This window comes from Triticum urartu, chromosome 1 (genome assembly GCF_003073215.2).
Source record: "Triticum urartu cultivar G1812 chromosome 1, Tu2.1, whole genome shotgun sequence".
NCBI lineage: Eukaryota > Viridiplantae > Streptophyta > Magnoliopsida > Poales > Poaceae > Triticum > Triticum urartu.
In genome coordinates, this window is record NC_053022.1 from 111,545,301 (window position 1) to 111,563,276 (window position 17,976).

The following is a 17,976-nucleotide window of genomic DNA, read 5'->3' on the forward strand; positions in this document are numbered from 1 at the left end:
CGAACTTCTTGACATCAGCAGCGGTGACACCTTCACCAGCCTTGGGAACGCCATTCTTGATGACATACCATAGGTCGACATCAATGGCTTCAAGATGCATGCGCATCTTATTCTTCCAGTAGGGATATTCAGTTCCATCAAAGACTGGGCACGCAATGGAGACTTTGATTATCCCTGCAGTCGACATAGCTAAAACTCCAGGTGGTTAAACCGAATCACACAGAACAAGGGAGTACCTTACTCTGATACCAATTGAAAGTGCTAGTGATCGACTAGAGGGGGGTGAATAGGCGATTTTTATGAAAGTCTTCAAAACATGGAAGTTTCGAAGAAAAACGATAGAAATAAACCTATTACCATGCAGCGGAAGGTAGACTACACTAAGCAAGCCATAGTCATGTATTCAATGAAATGAAAGCACAAAGACTAATAGCAGCTAGGCAGTATAGATCAGGATGGAAGATAGTATGAAGCCAATCAGAACAAGCAGTCACACAGTGAAGACAAATAGATAATGCAAACAGGCAATGACTTCACAAGGACCAATCTGCAAATAAAGAGATGGGAAGGATAGAACCAGTGGCTCGTTGAAGACAATGATTTGTTGGACCAGTTCCAGTTGCTGTGACAACTATACGTCTGGTTAGGGAGGCTGAGATTCAACTCAGAAGACCACGTCTTCACCTTATTCCCCTTGAGCTAAGGACACCCAGTCCTCGCCCAATTACTCTGGTAAGTCTTCAAGGTAGACTTCCAAACCTTCACAGACTTCGTTCACCGGCGATCCACAATGACTCTTGGATGCTCAGAACGCGACGCCTAACCAGCTGGAGGATTCACAGTCCTCAAGTGTAATAAGTCTTCAGATCACACATATAGGAAGACTTCAGTGATGCCTAACACTCTTTGGCTCTGGGTGTTTTGGGCTTTGTCCTCGCAAGGATTTCTCTCTCAAAGGCTTCGAGGTGGGTTGCTCTCAAAGGACAAAAGCCGTGCACTAACTCTGAGCAGCCAACAAATTTATGGTGTAGGGGGTGGGCTATTTATAGCCACTAGGCAACCCGACCTGATTTGTCCGAAATGACCTTGGGTCACTAAGGAACTGACACGTGTTCCAACGGTCAGATTTCAAACACACACGACAACTTTACTTGAGCTACAAGCAAAGCTGACTTATCCAGCTCTAGATAAGATTTGCTCTCATTGTCTTCGCTCGAAGACATAGGATTTTGGTTAAGCATCACTTCAGTCATTCTGACTGGTTTACTTGGACCCCACTTAATAGTACGGTGGTTCCTATGACTCAACAAAGAAGAAAACGAAACAACAAAACAACTAAGTCTTCGTGCTCCATAGTCTTCACACAATGTCTTCTCTTGTCATAGACTTCAATGTGAATACCTTCACATACCACCTTTGTCTTCAATGTCTTAATACATTTTTAGAGGTCATCTCCGGTAGGTAAACCAAATCAGTGAGGGACTACTACATGTGTTATCCTGTAATTCCCACAAACACATTAGTCCCTCAACCAGATTTGTCATCAATACTCCAAAACCAACTAGGGGTGGCACTAGATGCACTTACAAATCTATTATTCATGCATCTTGTACAATCAGGGATGCATCTTCCCTCATATGCATCTTGATTGTGAAGCCATTACTGGACTGCCATGCCTTGAAGAAGCCCTTGACTGATTTCGTGATGCGGGTCTGCTCAACTTTGTGACTGCCAAGGAACACTGGAATGAAGAACTTCTGCTTCAATTCTATGCTACCCTCCACATTCGTGGATACAACAGGGATCCAAAGACTTGGATCCTTGAGTGGATGACAGGAGATGTTCATCATGAAGCTAAAGCCCAAGACATCATTGAGCTTACAGCCCTGCCCACTCCTGGCGAATATTATGAACCAGGTTGTCAACAACACCAGAATGCTTTGGAGAGCATTTTCCAGAAGCCAGAACCCAACATGAGTCAAATGATGAGCATGATGAAGCCTTTGCCACGCGACGCTGAATACCCAACCGAATTCTTTGTTGAAGAACTAGAGTATCTGCCCCGCACCATTTACCATATCATTAGAAAGACTCCATGGCCTGTCAAAGGACGTTCATCTACAGCGAAGCTTGAAGGAGCAATGAAGACTTTGGTTTTCTATATCTTCAATGGCATAAGCTTCAATGCTCAAGACTTCTTCATCAGGCAGTTGGCTGCATCTGGCTCCGACATCTTTGGTCTGAAGTTCTATGCTCCATGGGTATTCTTGCTAGAGGTTGATCTGTCTGTTGAAGCTATTTACCCAAAGCCTGTAAAGGATCCAATTTATCTTCACAATGTTGATCGTCAAAGCTTCACCCAGCCCATTGAAGGAGTTCAGGCAGTCTCTCGTGTTTATCCCTTGGCTGGAAACACACGTGCCCCTCGTGCCCAAACTGAAGCCACTGGAAGCACCATTTCCCAAAGGCCCCGGAAGCGATCTCGTGTTCTCAATGACCGAGAGCTTCTCGTCGCTCTACGTCAGAAACAGGATAAGCATCATGACTGGCTTAAGCGTCAGATGCAAAGCCTCTTGGTGGACGTCAATCGCATTTGCAATCTTGCCACCAAGAATGCCTTTGTTACACATGAAAACCATCGAAGGTCCTGGAAGAGTTTGACTTTGCTCACTGCCGAAGAAGATCTTCAAGACGATGGCTTCACAGAAAGATTCAAGTTTGACTCCACTCCTCCAAGGAATGCTCACTTGCGTCGGACTCCCTCCCTTGAAGACTCTGACTATTCTTCCTCAGCTGCAATGGTGAATGCCAGAGTTATCGATGATCAAGACGATGCCACTTCACCACCTCCACCTTCAGCACGTATCGACATTGCACCAAGTTCTTCTGCACCACCGGACCTCAACGACGACCCTGCTGCTTCGCCTCCTCCTCATGGGAATGAGTAGAAGCTCTATGTCTTCAAACCTTTTTGGTCATTACTGACAAAAGGGGGAGAAACATATGAGTTGATAGTCTTCAAGCGGGTCCATATGGGTGGTTGCTTTACTTTTTGCTACATTTGCCAAGTGCTTACAACTCTCGCTTTTGAAACATTTGGTGTGTTTTGAGTTGTAACACTTAAACTTGATGGCCGTCTGCTACCTTTTTCGACACTATGTGATGCGATGATAAATTCCGCATGTGCGACGATAATTCCGATCGAAGTCATTTTGCAGACGTCCATTTTTCATTATGCATGTCATTATCTTCGTTATATCATTTCATGCATGATGAATTGTCTTCATAAGTAGAAGAGGAGCTCCGCAAGTACAACCTGCCATGTGCATTTGCATACAAAAGCAAAATACTTTTATGCATATCTTCAGGGGGAGCCCATCTGCTACTTACGAAGACAATACTTAAATCCTTTACAATTTCACATACTTTTATCCCCGTTGAAAACTTCAACCAGTTTGTCATCAATCACCAAAAAGGGGGAGATTGTAAGTGCATCTAGTGCCACCCCTAGTTGGTTTTGGAGTATTGACGACAAACCTGGTTGAGGGACTAATGTGTTTGTGAGAATTGCAGGATAACACAGGTAGAAGTCCCTCATTGATTCGGTTTTCCTACCGGAGATGACCCCTAAAAATGTATGAAGACATTGAAGACAAAGGTGGTATGTGAAGACATTCACATTGAAGACTATGACAAGAGAAGACATCGCGTGAAGACTATGGAGCGCGAAGACGTAGTTGTTTCGTCGTTCTTTTTCTTCTTTGTTGAGTCATAGGAACCACCGTACTGTTAAGTGGGGTCCAAGTGAACCAGCCAGAATGACTGAAGTGATGCTTAACCAAAATCCTATGTCTACGAACGAAGACAATGAGAGCAAATCTTATCTAGAGTTGGATAAGTCAGCTTTTCTTGTAGCCCAAGTAAAGTTGCCATGTGTGTGTTTGAAATCTGACCGTTGAAACACGTGTCAGTTCCTTAGTGACCCAGGGTCACTTCCGGAAAAATCAGGTCGGGTTGCCTAGTGGCTATAAATAGCCCACCCCTTACACCATAAATTGGTTGGCTGCTTAGAGTTAGTGCACGGCTTTTGTCGTTTGAGAGCAACCCACCTCGAAGCCTTTGAGAAAGAAATCCTTGCGAGGACAAAGCCCTAAACACCCAGAACCAAAGAGTGTTAGGCATCACTGAAGTCTTCCTGTCTGTGTGATCTGAAGACTTGTTACACTTGAGGACCGTGAATCCTCCAGCCGGTTAGGCGTCGCGTTATGAGCATCCAAGAGTCATTGTGGATCACCGGTGAACGAAGTCTGTGAAGGTTTGGAAGTCTACCTTGAAGACTTACCAGAGTGATTGGGCGAGGACTGGGTGTCCTTAGCTCAAGGGGAATAAGGTGAAGACACGGTCTTCTGAGTTAAATCTCAGCCTCCCTAACCAGACGTACAGTTGTCACAGCAACTGGAACTGGTCCAATAAATCATTGTCTTCAACGAGCCACTGGTTCTATCCTTCCTAACTCTTTATTTACAGTTGGTCCTTGTGAAGTCATTGCTTGTTTGTATTATCTATTTATCTTCACTGTGTGACTGCTTATTCTGATTGGCTTCATACTGTCTTTCATCCTGATCCATATTGCCTAGCTGCTATTAGTCTGTGTGCTTTCACTTCATTGGATACTTGATTATGGCTTGCCTAGTGTAGTCAACCTTCCGCTGCATGTTAATAGGTTCATTTCTATCGATTGTCTTTGAAACTTCCATGTTTTGAAGACTTTCATAAAAATCGCCTATTCACCCCCCTCTAGTCGATCACTAGCACTTTCAATAGGTATCAGAGTAAGGTACTCCCTTGTTCTATGTGATTCGGTTTAACCACCTGGAGTTTTAGCTATGTTGACTACAGGGATAACCACTTCGCTTTACCTAGTTGCTTTATTACATTTTTTCTTTCAAAATAACATATGTTTATTAAGTAAATGCAGTGTGACTTTACATCTGGATATCAAATGGCATGTGCCCATTTGGATTTATTTTGTTGTTTCCCTGTAGTCAACAGTAACATGTTATGTTTATATGCAGCTGTAGTTTCTAAATTGCATCGTTTTGTCCATATTTATTGTATTTAAAAGGGCACTTATTCCTAGAATTAGTATATGTATTCACTTCTTAATTTTCTGCTGTTGCCTTGCGTATTTTGCTCCTGCAGCTTCTCATATTTGGCTCTCTGGAAAGTTTGGACATTGATGACTTGCGCTTAAACACCAACTATTCTGGAGGTTATCATCCGTTATGTTTCCTTTCTTCTGTAAGAAAATCTGTCATTCCATTACTCAAGAAGCAGCTAGTAATCATATTGAAAGTTGTGACAGGCTATTCTTCCATTACTTAATAGATGCTTTGTGGCCCACCCCTCAATTTGTTATAATAATTGGTAGTTGTGCCATGAGGATATTTTTTGTTTGCTTTTGGTGTGACAAAATATTAATATGCTGAGTAAGCAGGTGTGCCGAAACCAAGCTAATCCACTACTGGTGTCTTGTGCTTGAAAACAGTTTAGTCTTCATAAAAATAACAAGCTTTTTATGTAGCCGCAGCGCTTTGAGCTACTCTTGGCAAACCATCTACAGAACAGCTGTTTTTTTGTGACTGGATGTTCTCGCGGGCCACTCCTTGGATTTGAGTACCTTGATCCGAAATTCTGCATTCAGAGGTTCAGTTTCCTGTATATCTATGTTTTATATTTGTTCTGTTGGAAAATTCATCTTGAACTCCTTTTTAATTTAGAGCTGGTGTCCCCGGCTTGGAGGAACATGGAGACCGTTTGCCCACCTCGGCTACTTGCATGAACCTTCTTAAGCTCCCTCCTTACAGAACATCAGTAAACCATACTAACCACATTTTACGTTTGGCACGCTAGTTCTTTTACATTCTACCTGCTCATTGATTTGCTTCAACATGACAAACTCTCTTCCTGGTTGTGTTGAACAGCAAGGAGCAGTTGCAAACCAAACTGTTGTATGCAATAAACTCGGAAGCCGGTTTCGATCTGAGCTAATTGCATTGTGGATTCAGACATTGTGCACAGTGTAGATAGTTGCTAGATAATAGCTTAAAGGCAACCAAGACCGAAGCACCTACGATTTGGGCCCAATTTAAAGCCCAACAAACAATGGGCAGACATCTTAGGGTGGCCGGGGAATCAGAGGCGGTGCCTGCAACAGCTTAGCAGCCATGACAAGGCCCACCGGCGGATACAGTGGTAAAGGCAAGCAAGCTTAGATGCTGTTGTAAGCAGCCATGAACATGTACATCTATCTATCTATCTATCTATCTATACCTATACTAATTACAGACTCCTAAGAAATTATCACATTAATTAGATTTTACGGACCGTTCATCTGGAGGGACCGAGTTATTATGGTGTAGATTAACCCACATATTCTATCAATTACTATACCAGAGAAGAAAAAAATAGGCAAATAATCGCATGAAGCAGTTTAGATCTAAAGCAACAAGAAAAAAAAAGAGAGAGATGGAATAGCATCGAACGGTTTAGATACGCAATTGTTTACATAAAAAAGAAAAAAAAGTTGAGCCATAGGATCGCACATGCCCGTACAAGGAGTTTGGAAGGATCCGTCATGCGCAGGCCTTCCATCAATAAAAATATTGAAACTAGAATACCACCGTGGCCAATGGATTTTCCTCGCTAGGTCCCGTGTAGACGTGCAATCAAGCCCTAAAAATCTACTATTACGTATAGAGACTCGGAAGCCTCTTCAATCGGCCAAGGAAAAAAATTGCTCCACGGTCTTTTGCTCTTCCCGTGACAAAACAACTGGAAGCAAATTTTACTCCATGTATCCCTATCAATCTGGACAACAAATTCACGCCGCCACCATCGGTTCTCTTTTTGTTTTCCCAGCACGTTGCCCCACCTCCATCCATCCTTGAGGCCGCCGGTCGCGCCATGACGACGGCACGACAAAATCTCGCCGACGATTTCCACCACACAAAGCGCTATGGCCGATCTGCAGCATGGCATCGTTGCAGGATGGATCCCAGCCTCATCCGCTCCTCTAATTTTGCCATGTTCTTGATCTAGGGGACCGTCGTCCCTGAGCATGGCGTTGTTGTAGGACAGATCCCAGCCTTACCTACACCTCTAATTCTACTATGTTCTTGATCTAGGAGACCATCGTCCCAGCCGCATAGGAGTTGGAGGTGTTGTTGACTAAGTTCCTTGCATATACACGGGAGCATGGGTGATGGTGGTACTCCTTGGCACATGGGGTAGTGGTCCTGAAGGCCAGATGCAAGTCGTTATGCTCATAGTCTCACAAACAACGCAAAGCCACACAGGTACATATGTCGTTCCTTCAATAGGCCCTTCGATTTCTTTTGATCACTCTAAGGCATGTAATCTCTACATATTTGTAACTTTGATTCATCTTTTCCTTTTTTAGGTACTTATCACCCTGGAGGAGACATTATATATTTAATTGGTGTGCACTGTAAATACCTACGAGTTGTTCTTCTCCTATCCCCTGAATTTTATAATCACTTTTCTATTTGGTCTCAAACCAATATTTGATTTCTTTTCATCCAGGATTTTTCTGCCATGTGCCATGTCTTGGATTTCACATAGATGAACAAGAGTCAATTCTTGAGCGAGATGCCCAGCTGCAGGTGGTTGTTTGACCAGTTGTGAGATGTTTCATAAGGCACCTAATGGATGTTTGTGTTGTTCGCATGTTCCACTGTATATCCAGGTCGTATGGTCGAGAGCCGAGAAAGAGGCAGTAGGATGGTTGGTCCAACCTTATTGAGAAAATTCTGAGCATGTGATCATTGTCCAGATTTCCCTCGCTTAACAATTATCACCATCGTCTGCACTAGGTTAGTGAGAAGCTTCCTTTTGGAAATTTCCTCTTCTAGCTTTGTGACTTTAAAAAAATGAGAATGATAGATTATACAATTTCTATTTCTTTGAGAGTAAATTGGCATACAAGGACACCCTTGATGTACTGTTTTCTTTTATTTTTCTTACTGAAGTCAGGAATTGTGGTACCTTATTTAAGTGGTTTGGATAGAAGACGTTATGTGTCCTGGGCACTAGAGTGGAAAGCATTGCTTCTCTTTTCATGTCTTTTAGAGCAGTGGAGCCTGCCCCGAAAGAGGAGAAGGTGTGCCATGTTGAGATGGTGCCTTAATCCATTAAAATTCAATGTTTGGTTCTGAATTTTGTTTGAACTTAATTAGAACTAGGCTGTGCTGATGTTTTCCACTTCAAGTATTAAAGAGGTACGAATTTCTTGCTGTTTTGTGAGGCTTCGTCGTCCAGCTCATTGTACCCAATAACGAGTGTGTCAAGTAGAATAGTTTCTGATGCTGCTGGATTAACACATAAATCTGTTGGTTTCATCTCTTTGATAGCATGAGGAGCCTATATAGTATTATCAAGCGCTTTTGTTAGATCAATTGTTGTTCAGTACTTCCAATTCGTTGTCTTATTTTATCTCTTTGTTGTGTTCCCCGTAAGGAAATCTCCAGTATATTTGCATGGATTGTCTGACAAAAAGTCAACCAGTGATCTATGGTTGGATGTTCGCCGTAGTCACCAGCCGACCAGCGTCGATCAATCAACACCCGCAGCTGCATCGTTCATACAAGGTCAGGACTCATATAGGTATGTAAAGGCACATGTACGTCCAACTGTAAGTACGCAAAGACACATAATTAGCAGTTTTATATAATCAGGGTTTTGCTGAGGTTGTTCAAGCCGTCCATAAATTTCCTCTTAGTCGTTCTGTTAATTACCACTGCTGCCTTCAATTGAGACTGCACCATATCTGCCAGGAATCCATGTCGTTACAATGTCTCCTTAATTTCTCTCCTCCCCTTCCAGCATATATGGGTGATGTCCCACACAAAGTTGTTGCTTGCACTATGTCGTGGCCAAGGGTGAATACACCACATGGTGAGGATCGATGCCTTATGAGCTATGATTTCCTATTTAATGTTAGATATGAAACATATCCCGTGTTTTAGTAATTATAGCTTTGTCTCTGTACTATAGATGAATAATAGAATTAATAATTTCTCTAACTTGAGTTGTAACTGAAAAATGCCTGCCTATGATTATCAGTAGTTGTACAAGGACAATGCTCATCCACTGATGGGTTTTCCTTACTATAATTTGTATTATTGGCTGCCGCAGAATATGGTAATGGAATGATTCTACCGTGTTACAGCTCTCTATATATAACCAAGCAAACAAGAGAAACTTATATAAAAAGGAAAATCCGGGGCACTCATCCGGGCCTAACATGGAAGTAAATTTGAAACTTTCGTCCATCATCGATGTTGTGCATATATACTAGATGAAGAATACAATGAGTATCTACATTCCAAATTTAAATTTTACACATGCTCAAATATGTGATTCAGGTGCAAATAGTTATATGTAACGATGTTTGCCATAATGTTCAACATAATCTTTCTAGAAGTTACCCTACAGGGCATAAACAGGCCCCATGTTGTATCAATTCTTAGTTTCTTATAATCTCACTTGAATAAGGTATCTTCTTGAATTACCAACTGTTTTTCGTTACCCAATTAATTTGAAGTGTCAACCATATGAATTATATGGAATATTCTTATTTTTTTCCTAGATTGAGTTTTCAAGGGAAACAATTGTTTATAATTATGGAAAACAAAAGAATTTGCTAAGTTTGCCATATGCTAAGGTCTAAGCAAGTAGGCAATAACTAGCAGACTTTGCATATTACTGAAATGAGACAAATAATACTCACTCTAATCCATATTAATTGTCATTGACTCATGTTTTCTTTCCTCATGTTTAAGAACTTATATCAGATTACCTCACCACAAACTATTTTTAGCTGTACAGGCACATACGATTGCTGGTTGCAGCCAACTAACAGATTTGCGAAAGTACATTCCTACGAAATGTCATGTTTCAAATCCTCGAGGATTCAGTGGATGGGTCATTCATATCTGATTTCATAAAACACATTATTATCTGATAATATATATATATATATATATATATATATATTCGAATGGGATATTAATTAACAAGGCCGTGCAACGCACGGGTTGACGACTAGTATGTATTAGTCGTTGTGATTGAATGGCCGCTTGTGGAATAATATAAGGGATGAATGAAATTGGTAGTTCAGAGTTCGTTAAATTTCAGTGTTACCCCAGGTATGCTTTAGTTGCCTGCTGGAGTTTAAGGGTTCGTTAACCTTTGTGTGGCCCCCTCTTGGCCTGGCTTCGCTGGTCTACGTTAGCATTTGGCTATATACCCCTGCCCAGTAATGGTCATGATCAAGTACGCTATTTTAGACTGTTCTAAATCATAAGAATTCAAGTTACTGGTAATTCCGCCTGATTTCAACCTAGAAAAGCAAACAAACTTAACCGTGTAGGAAATGCCATTTTGGGGCATCTCAAATCGATAGCCAAAATGCCAGCCTTAGAACTTAATTCAGAACAATCTTGGGTATTGGGAAGCTGGTTTCTAACGCATTTGAAGTGTCACAACAGTCGCCACCTCCTCCCTCCCTATCCTTGGTTCCCCTCGCCAATGCTAGAGAACATTGGTTGAGCTAATTCTCAACACTAGTCAATGAAGGAGGTGGCGGGGTGGTCTCTGCTTCGGTGGATAGATGTGATTTAGGGGAGGTCTCTGTTTGGTAGTGATGCGGAGCATCCTACGGTCATCTCCATGTATACTTCAACTACTCCCCAAACCCCAAGTAGACATACGACAAGAGCTCGTGCACGTGCCATTGGACATAAGGTGAACTCGCTTCGAAGTACATCACCATCACAATGTAGACGCTCGAGAGGAGCACAAGAGAAGACCACGCGACAAGCACCACCAAGACGAAACTTCGGCGCCACCTTCAAGGCGACTGCATACACGCATGGGCAATCCTTCCATCTTTGGAAGCACCCCATATTGGAAATATGCCCTAGAAGCAATAATATTGTACTATTATATTTTTATTTTCATAATTAAGAGTTTATATTTCATGCCATAACTGTTATGATCCCGGAATATGCGATTTAGTGGAAAATTCATATGCACGTGTGGAATGATGAGCGGTAAATAATAGGTTCCCAGTCTTGCCTCTAAGACTGACTCAAGTGTTGTCGGTGATCATGTTTTCCGGATCTTAGGATATCGTTAAGTGTAAGATAGTCCTAAAACAACATTGAGAATATGACGTTAGAAGAACATCATATTGAATTGACCCAAAACTTGTTTGTTATACTTTGAGATAATATCATCTGAAATCAATTGTTATAACACGGAGTGTTAACATGTGTTTTAGTTCTAGACCATGAGAGTATCACAATCACTTCTTACCTGGACTTTGGGTTACTCAAACGTCATCTGTGACGGCGATCATAACGACAACTTATAGGTTCATCGGAAAGTTTGACAAGGGACTAGATAGATCGAGAGTGGAATTTGCTCCTCCGATGATGGAGAGATATTCTTAGGGCCCTCTCGGTGTGACGGCGTCCATCATCATCTGGCCAGACACAGGTGATAACGTCATGGGGATGCTAGAATACTTCAACAAGAAAGAAGAACAAAACTGGTAACAAGGATAACGGTATAGTGAGCATGTGTATGACTCGGGAGGATACCGACGCACCTCGGGTTTTATAAAGTATCGTGAAGCAAATGGAACATCACATGATAACCATAGGTTCAGTTTAATGCCATTCATGTAATCATAGGGATCGATATGGACGTCCACAGTTCCGCTATTGGTCATTGAACGAAGGGGTTTCGTTCATGTCTATGTTATCGAACCTACAGGGTCACAAGCTTAAGGTAATCATAATCTGCTGAGTGTTAGTAGGACAGGAATAATGAGAATGTAATTATGATTGTTTCATTAATATTCAGAATAGTTCCAAGAGGAACCGAAAGCCTTTCGGGGTCACCGGAAGGGTTTCAGAGTTTATGGGGCAATACTGGGTATTCCTGATAGATAATATATAGATGGAAAATGTTTTTAGTGATGTTAAATTAATAATAAAATGCCCTAGTAATTTTTAGGAGGCTTTTATATTTAATTTAATATCAACAAGGTTTAAAAGGGCAAGTGGTGGAAGGAGAACTGGGCCACCATGGCCCATGTAGGGGAGGCGCCCCTTATTCCCTTGTGGTGAGGCCGAATTGGAGTGGGGGAGGACTCCTCCTCCCCTTAGGCCGAGGCACTGATACATCTCTAACGTATCTATAATTTTTGATTGTTACATGATATTATAATATTAATCTTGAATGTTTATTATGCAATTATATATCATTTTTTGGGACTAACCTATTAACCTAGTGCCTAGTGCCAGTGCTGTTTTTTTGCTTGTTTTTGGCTTTTCAGAAAGTCAGTACCAAACGAAGTTCAAATGCTACAAAACTTTTTGATGATTTTTCTGGACTAGAAGGGACGCTAGAAGCTTTGGAAGAAGACTTGAAGAGCCATGGGGGAGCGATAAGCCTGCCAGGCGCGGCCCAAGGGGGGCGCCCCCAGGCTTGTGGGCCCCTCGTGGCACCTCTTGACCTAATTCCAGCTCTATAAATTCCCAAATATTCCCAATACATCAGAGAGCCACCCAAAATATTTTTTCCGCCGCCACAAGTTTTGTTCTCCGGAGATCCCATCTGGAGACCTTTTCCAGTACTCTGCGAGAATGGCAATCGATCACGGAGGGCCTCTACATCAACCTTGCTGCCCTTCCGATGATGTGTGAGTAGTTTACCACAGACCTAGGGTCCATAGCTAGTAGCGAGACAATTTCTTCTCTCTCTTTGATCTTCAATACAAATGTTCTCCTCGATGTTCTTGGAGATCTATTCGATGTAATCCTTTTTTGTGGTGTGTTTGTTGGAATCGATGAATTGTGGGTTTATGATCAGATTATCTATGAATATTATTTGAGTCTTCTCTGAACTCTTTTATGCATGATTGTTATAGCTTTGTATATCTCTCCGATCTATCCGTTTAGTTTGGCATACTAGATTGATTTATCTTGCAATGGAAAAGGTGCTTTGTGATGGGTTCGATCTTGCTTTGCTCAATCCCAGTGACAGAAAGGACATGCCATGTACTTGTATCATTGCCATTGAGGATAAAATGATGGGGTTTATTCATATTAATTGGGTTCACTATGTCTACTTCATGTCATCTTGCTTAAGGCGTTACTCCATTCTTTATGAACTTAATACTCTAGATGCATTCTAGATAGCGGACGATGTGTGGAGTAATAGTAGTAGATGTAGGCAGGAGTCGGTCTACTTGTCTCAGACGTGATGCCTATATACATGATCATTGCCTGGGATATCGTCATAACTATGCGCTTTTCTATCAATTGCCCAACAGTAGTTTGTTTACTCAACGTATGCTATGTTCAAGAGAGAAGCCTCTAGTGAAAACTATGGCCCCCGGATATACATTTATCACACACACACACATAAAGTAAGAACAAGTAGATGATAGTTTATGTGAAGGTACTTGATAGGTTTTGGTGATGTCTCCCAGGCAATGGCGCCAGAAATTCTTCCTGCTACTTGTGAGTTGCGTTGGGATTTCCTCGAAGAGGAGAGGGTGATGCAGTACAATAGAGATAAGTATTCCCTTTAGTTAAGAACCAAGGTTATCAATCTAGTAGGAGAACCACGTAAAACCTCATTAATAGCACCTACACACAAAAGAGCAAATACTTGCACCCAACACGATCAAGGGGTTGTCAATCCCCTTGGCCGTTATTTGCAAGGATCAATCCTGATAGTGATAGATACATAAATAAAACATAAAATAAAAGAATGGTAAATAAGTTGCAGCAAGGTATTTTTGGATTTAATATATGATAAAGGTAGACCCGGGGCCATAGTTTTCACTAGAGGCTTCTCTCTCGAACAAAAAGCATATGGTGGGTAAACAAATTACTGTTGGGCAATTGATAGAAAAGCGCATAGTTATGACGATATTGTAAGTGCATCTAGTGCCACCCCTAGTTGGTTTTGGAGTATTGACAACAAACCTGGTTGAGGGACTAATGTGTTTGTGAGAATTGCAGGATAACACAGGTAGAAGTCCCTCATTGATTCGGTTTTCCTACCGGAGATGACCCCTAAAAATGTATGAAGACATTGAAGACAAAGGTGGTATGTGAAGACATTCACATTGAAGACTATGGCAAGAGAAGACATCGCGTGAAGACTATGGAGCGCGAAGACTTAGTTGTTTCGTCGTTCTTTTTCTTCTTTGTTGAGTCATAGGAACCACCGTACTGTTAAGTGGGGTCCAAGTGAACCAGTCAGAATGACTGAAGTGATGCTTAACCAAAATCCTATGTCTTCGAGCGAAGACAATGAGAGCAAATCTTATCCAGAGTTGGATAAGTCAGCTTTGCTTGTAGCCCAAGTAAAGTTGCCGTGTGTGTGTTTGAAATCTGACCGTTGAAACACGTGTCAGTTCCTTAGTGACCCAGGGTCATTTCAGACAAATTAGGTCGGGTTGACTAGTGGCTATAAATATCCCACCCCTTACACCATAAATTGGTTGGCTGCTCAGAGTTAGTGCACGACTTTTGTCGTTTGAGAGCAACCCACCTCGAAGCCTTTGAGAGAGAAATCCTTGGGAGGACAAAGCCCTAAACACCCAGAGCCAAAGAGTGTTAGGCATCACTAAAGTCTTCCTGTCTGTGTGATCTGAAGACTTGTTACACTTGAGGACTGTGAATCCTCCAGCCGGTTAGGCGTCGCGTTCTGAGCATCCAAGAGTCACTGTCGATCGCCGGTGAACGAAGTCTGTGAAGGTTTGGAAGTCTACCTTGAAGACTTACCAGAGTGATTGGGTGAGGACTGGGTGTCCTTAGCTTAAGGGGAATAAGGTGAAGACACGGTCTTCTGAGTTAAATCTCAGCCTCCCTAACCAGACGTACAGTTGTCACAGCAACTGGAACTGGTCCAACAAATCATTGTCTTCAACGAGCAACTGGTTCTATCCTTCCCATCTCTTTATTTACAGTTGGTGCTTGTGAAGTCATTGCCTATTTGCATTATCTATTTTTCTTCACTGTGTGACTGCTTGTTCTGATTGGCTTCATACTGTCTTCCATCCTGATCCATATTGCCTAGCTGCTATTAATCTGTGTGCTTTCACTTCATTGAATACTTGACTATGGCTTGCCTAGTGTAGTCTACCTTCCGCTGCATGTTAATAGGTTCATTTCTATCGGTTGTCTTCGAAACTTCCATGTTTTGAAGAGTTTCATAAAAGTCGCCTATTCACCCCCCTCTAGTCGATCACTAGCACTTTCAGATATTCAAGGCAATAACCATGTATATAGGTCCCTGCAAAAAATGATCATGTATATAGGCATCACGTTCGAGACAAGTAGACCGACTCTTGCTTGCATCTACTACTATTACTCCACCCATCGACCGCTATCCAACATGCACCTGGAGTATCAAGTTCATAAGAAACAGAGTAACGCCTTAAGCAAGATAACATGATGTAGACAAAGTAAATCCAACCAATATGAATAAACACCATCGTTTTCCCCTTGATGGCAACAATACAAATACGTGTCTTGTCCCCTTCTATCATTGAGATATAGAGCACCACAAGATTGAACCCATTACAAAGCACCTCTCCCATTGCAACATAAATCTATCTAGTTGGTAAAACCAAATGGATAGATGGAGAGAAATACAAAGCTATAATAATCATGCATAAAAGGATTCAGAGAAAACTCAATTAATATTCATGTGACGCCCGAATAATTAAGCTACAATAATCCTCTACTAATGATTCCACGTCACCATGATTACTGTTGATAAACTCGCGTTGGTTCGAAATTGGTTCAAATTAAAGTCCAAAACTAAAAGTTTACAAACATGAAAGCTAAAATATTCAAAGTGGGGCAAATAATCTCTGGTTATTTTTCATGTTGGAACCAACCTCTTTTGGATTCCTAAGTGCCCCTGGAAAATTTATTTAGTGGTCCAACATCTTTTAAAATTGGCCTTTTCAATTTCTAAAAATGGTTAGACAACTTATTTGACCCCCAAACTTTTTATTCCATCTCAAGGTACCGAGTTAGATTTATGTGCCAAGTTTTGTTCAAAACAAAATTCATTTGGTACTAAAATAAAATGCAAAATAGAAACAGATTTAAAAAAATAGAAGAAAAGCCCTGACCTCCCGCCTCACTCGGCCTCGGCCCAGCTGGACCGCCAGGCCAGCCCACCATCCCCGGTCCCTCCCCTCTCTCCTGTTCGTGCGACCGAGTCTCTACAGGGCAGGTCACCCCGGACCACCTCGCCGGCGCTGACGCCGGGAAGGGATAAGGACGCCACGCCCCGACCCCTCGATCCCATCCCCCTCACTCGCTCATCACTCCACTCTTCTCTCCCCTCGCTCCCTTTTCTCAATCTGGACCGGGCCGAGCGCTGCCATGGCATCCCCGCCGTAATTCGCGTAGCCGCCGACCTCCTCTCGCCTCGCCGTCGAGTCCACGAGCTCCACCCGCGTCCGCTACGTCGTCCTCTACCACGAGTCCGAGCTGGGGAGCGCTGCATCGAGCCCCAAGACGCCTTTCCTCCTCCTCGGGTCGCCGACGAACTCCGTCGATTCCGGCCAACCTGCTGCTACTAACCTATCGCCGGCTTTTCTTGAGCCTCCCGGTGAGCTCCCCTCCCTCTCCCCTCACCACCCCGCTTCTCTCCACACTCGTAGCCGCCGTTCCTGCCGTGGTCGTACCCGCCGCCGTCGTCGTGCCCGTAGTCGTGGCCATGCTCGCCGACGAGCTTGCCCGAGCACACAGCGCGCTCCCCGCGGCCCCGTACACTCCCCCGCCTAGCCATGCCCACCAGGGCCCCGTGCCCGTCCCGCTCCTGCTCACCCGCAGCGCGCTCGCTGCCATCGCCTTAGGTGCCCGTGCCCGCAGCTCGCTCCCGCCCACACGCTGCTACTGCCGCCTCCGCCCGCAACTCTGCTGCTGGCGCCCGCTCACTGACCGCGTCTCGCAGCCGCCTCTACTCGCGCTCTCCGACCACCCCTCCCCCCTCCCCGGCCGCCGCCAGTGCGTGCGCGTAGCCCGTACCGCCGCACCCGCTGCGAACTGCTGCTGCTGCTCCCCACTGACGCCGGCCGCTGCTGCGCACGCTCGCGTCGGGCGCCTCCCCCTTCCTCTGGTCGCGTCGTCGCGGGCCGCTACTGCCGCTTGCCTCGCCTGCTGCGCGCGAGCCTCGCCCCGCCTCTTTCTTCTGCCACCCTGCGCCGCTCACCACGCAGCCTCCCACCGCTTCGGCCTGCTGCGCACTCGCTGAGCCACCGCCCACCCGCCCGCACACTACGACGCCGGCTGGCGCCCGGACGCAGCCTCACCCGCGCCCGCGCGCCACCGCCCCCTGCGCCCGTCTCCGGCCGCCTCTGCCCAGGGCCGCCGCCCCTCGGCCCCGTCGCTCCCCGTCGGCCGGGCTACGCCCGGGCACAGGCACCTGACGCCCACACTGGCCCCGCGCCCACTAACCCGCCCTGGCTGGCCCCTGTGCCACTGCCAAGGGGCCCCACGCCCTGGTTTAAAAAAGTTTTAAAAAGAGTAAGTATAAGTAAATAAAAATAAATAGAATTAATTAGTTAGCCAATTGATTAACTTAATTAAAATTTGCTTAATTAACTTAACCTGCTAATTAGACTGCCTAATATGTAATTAGTTAGCTGTGAGTATGACACGGGGCCCCACCCCTCTTGACCAGTGAAACGTTGTCTGGTCAACTGGGACCCTCCTGGACCTACATGTCATCGTCTGGTACACTTTTGTGTACACAGATCTGGGTGCACCTAGCTTTTAACCTGTATTTTTCGCTACGACGTGTTGATCTTTCGAGGCTGGGCATTGACCCAGAAAAGTATGTCCGGCC

The 17,976-nt window shown here is 43.9% G+C and overlaps 1 long non-coding RNA gene across 2 annotated transcripts; it reads left to right on the top strand.

Annotated features, from left to right (window-relative positions):
• The first annotated feature begins 6,877 nt into the window (after positions 1 to 6,877).
• Positions 6,878 to 10,362, top strand: LOC125516025. Of its 2 annotated transcripts, none has more exons than XR_007287230.1 (7): positions 6,878 to 7,358; positions 7,463 to 7,501; positions 7,606 to 7,685; positions 7,769 to 7,895; positions 8,539 to 8,685; positions 8,856 to 8,976; positions 9,902 to 10,362. It is a non-coding gene; the product is annotated as an uncharacterized LOC125516025 (long non-coding RNA). The 2 variants fall into 2 exon arrangements; XR_007287221.1 differs by having other exon boundaries at positions 8,550 to 8,685.
• Positions 10,363 to 17,976: the final 7,614 nt, after the last annotated feature.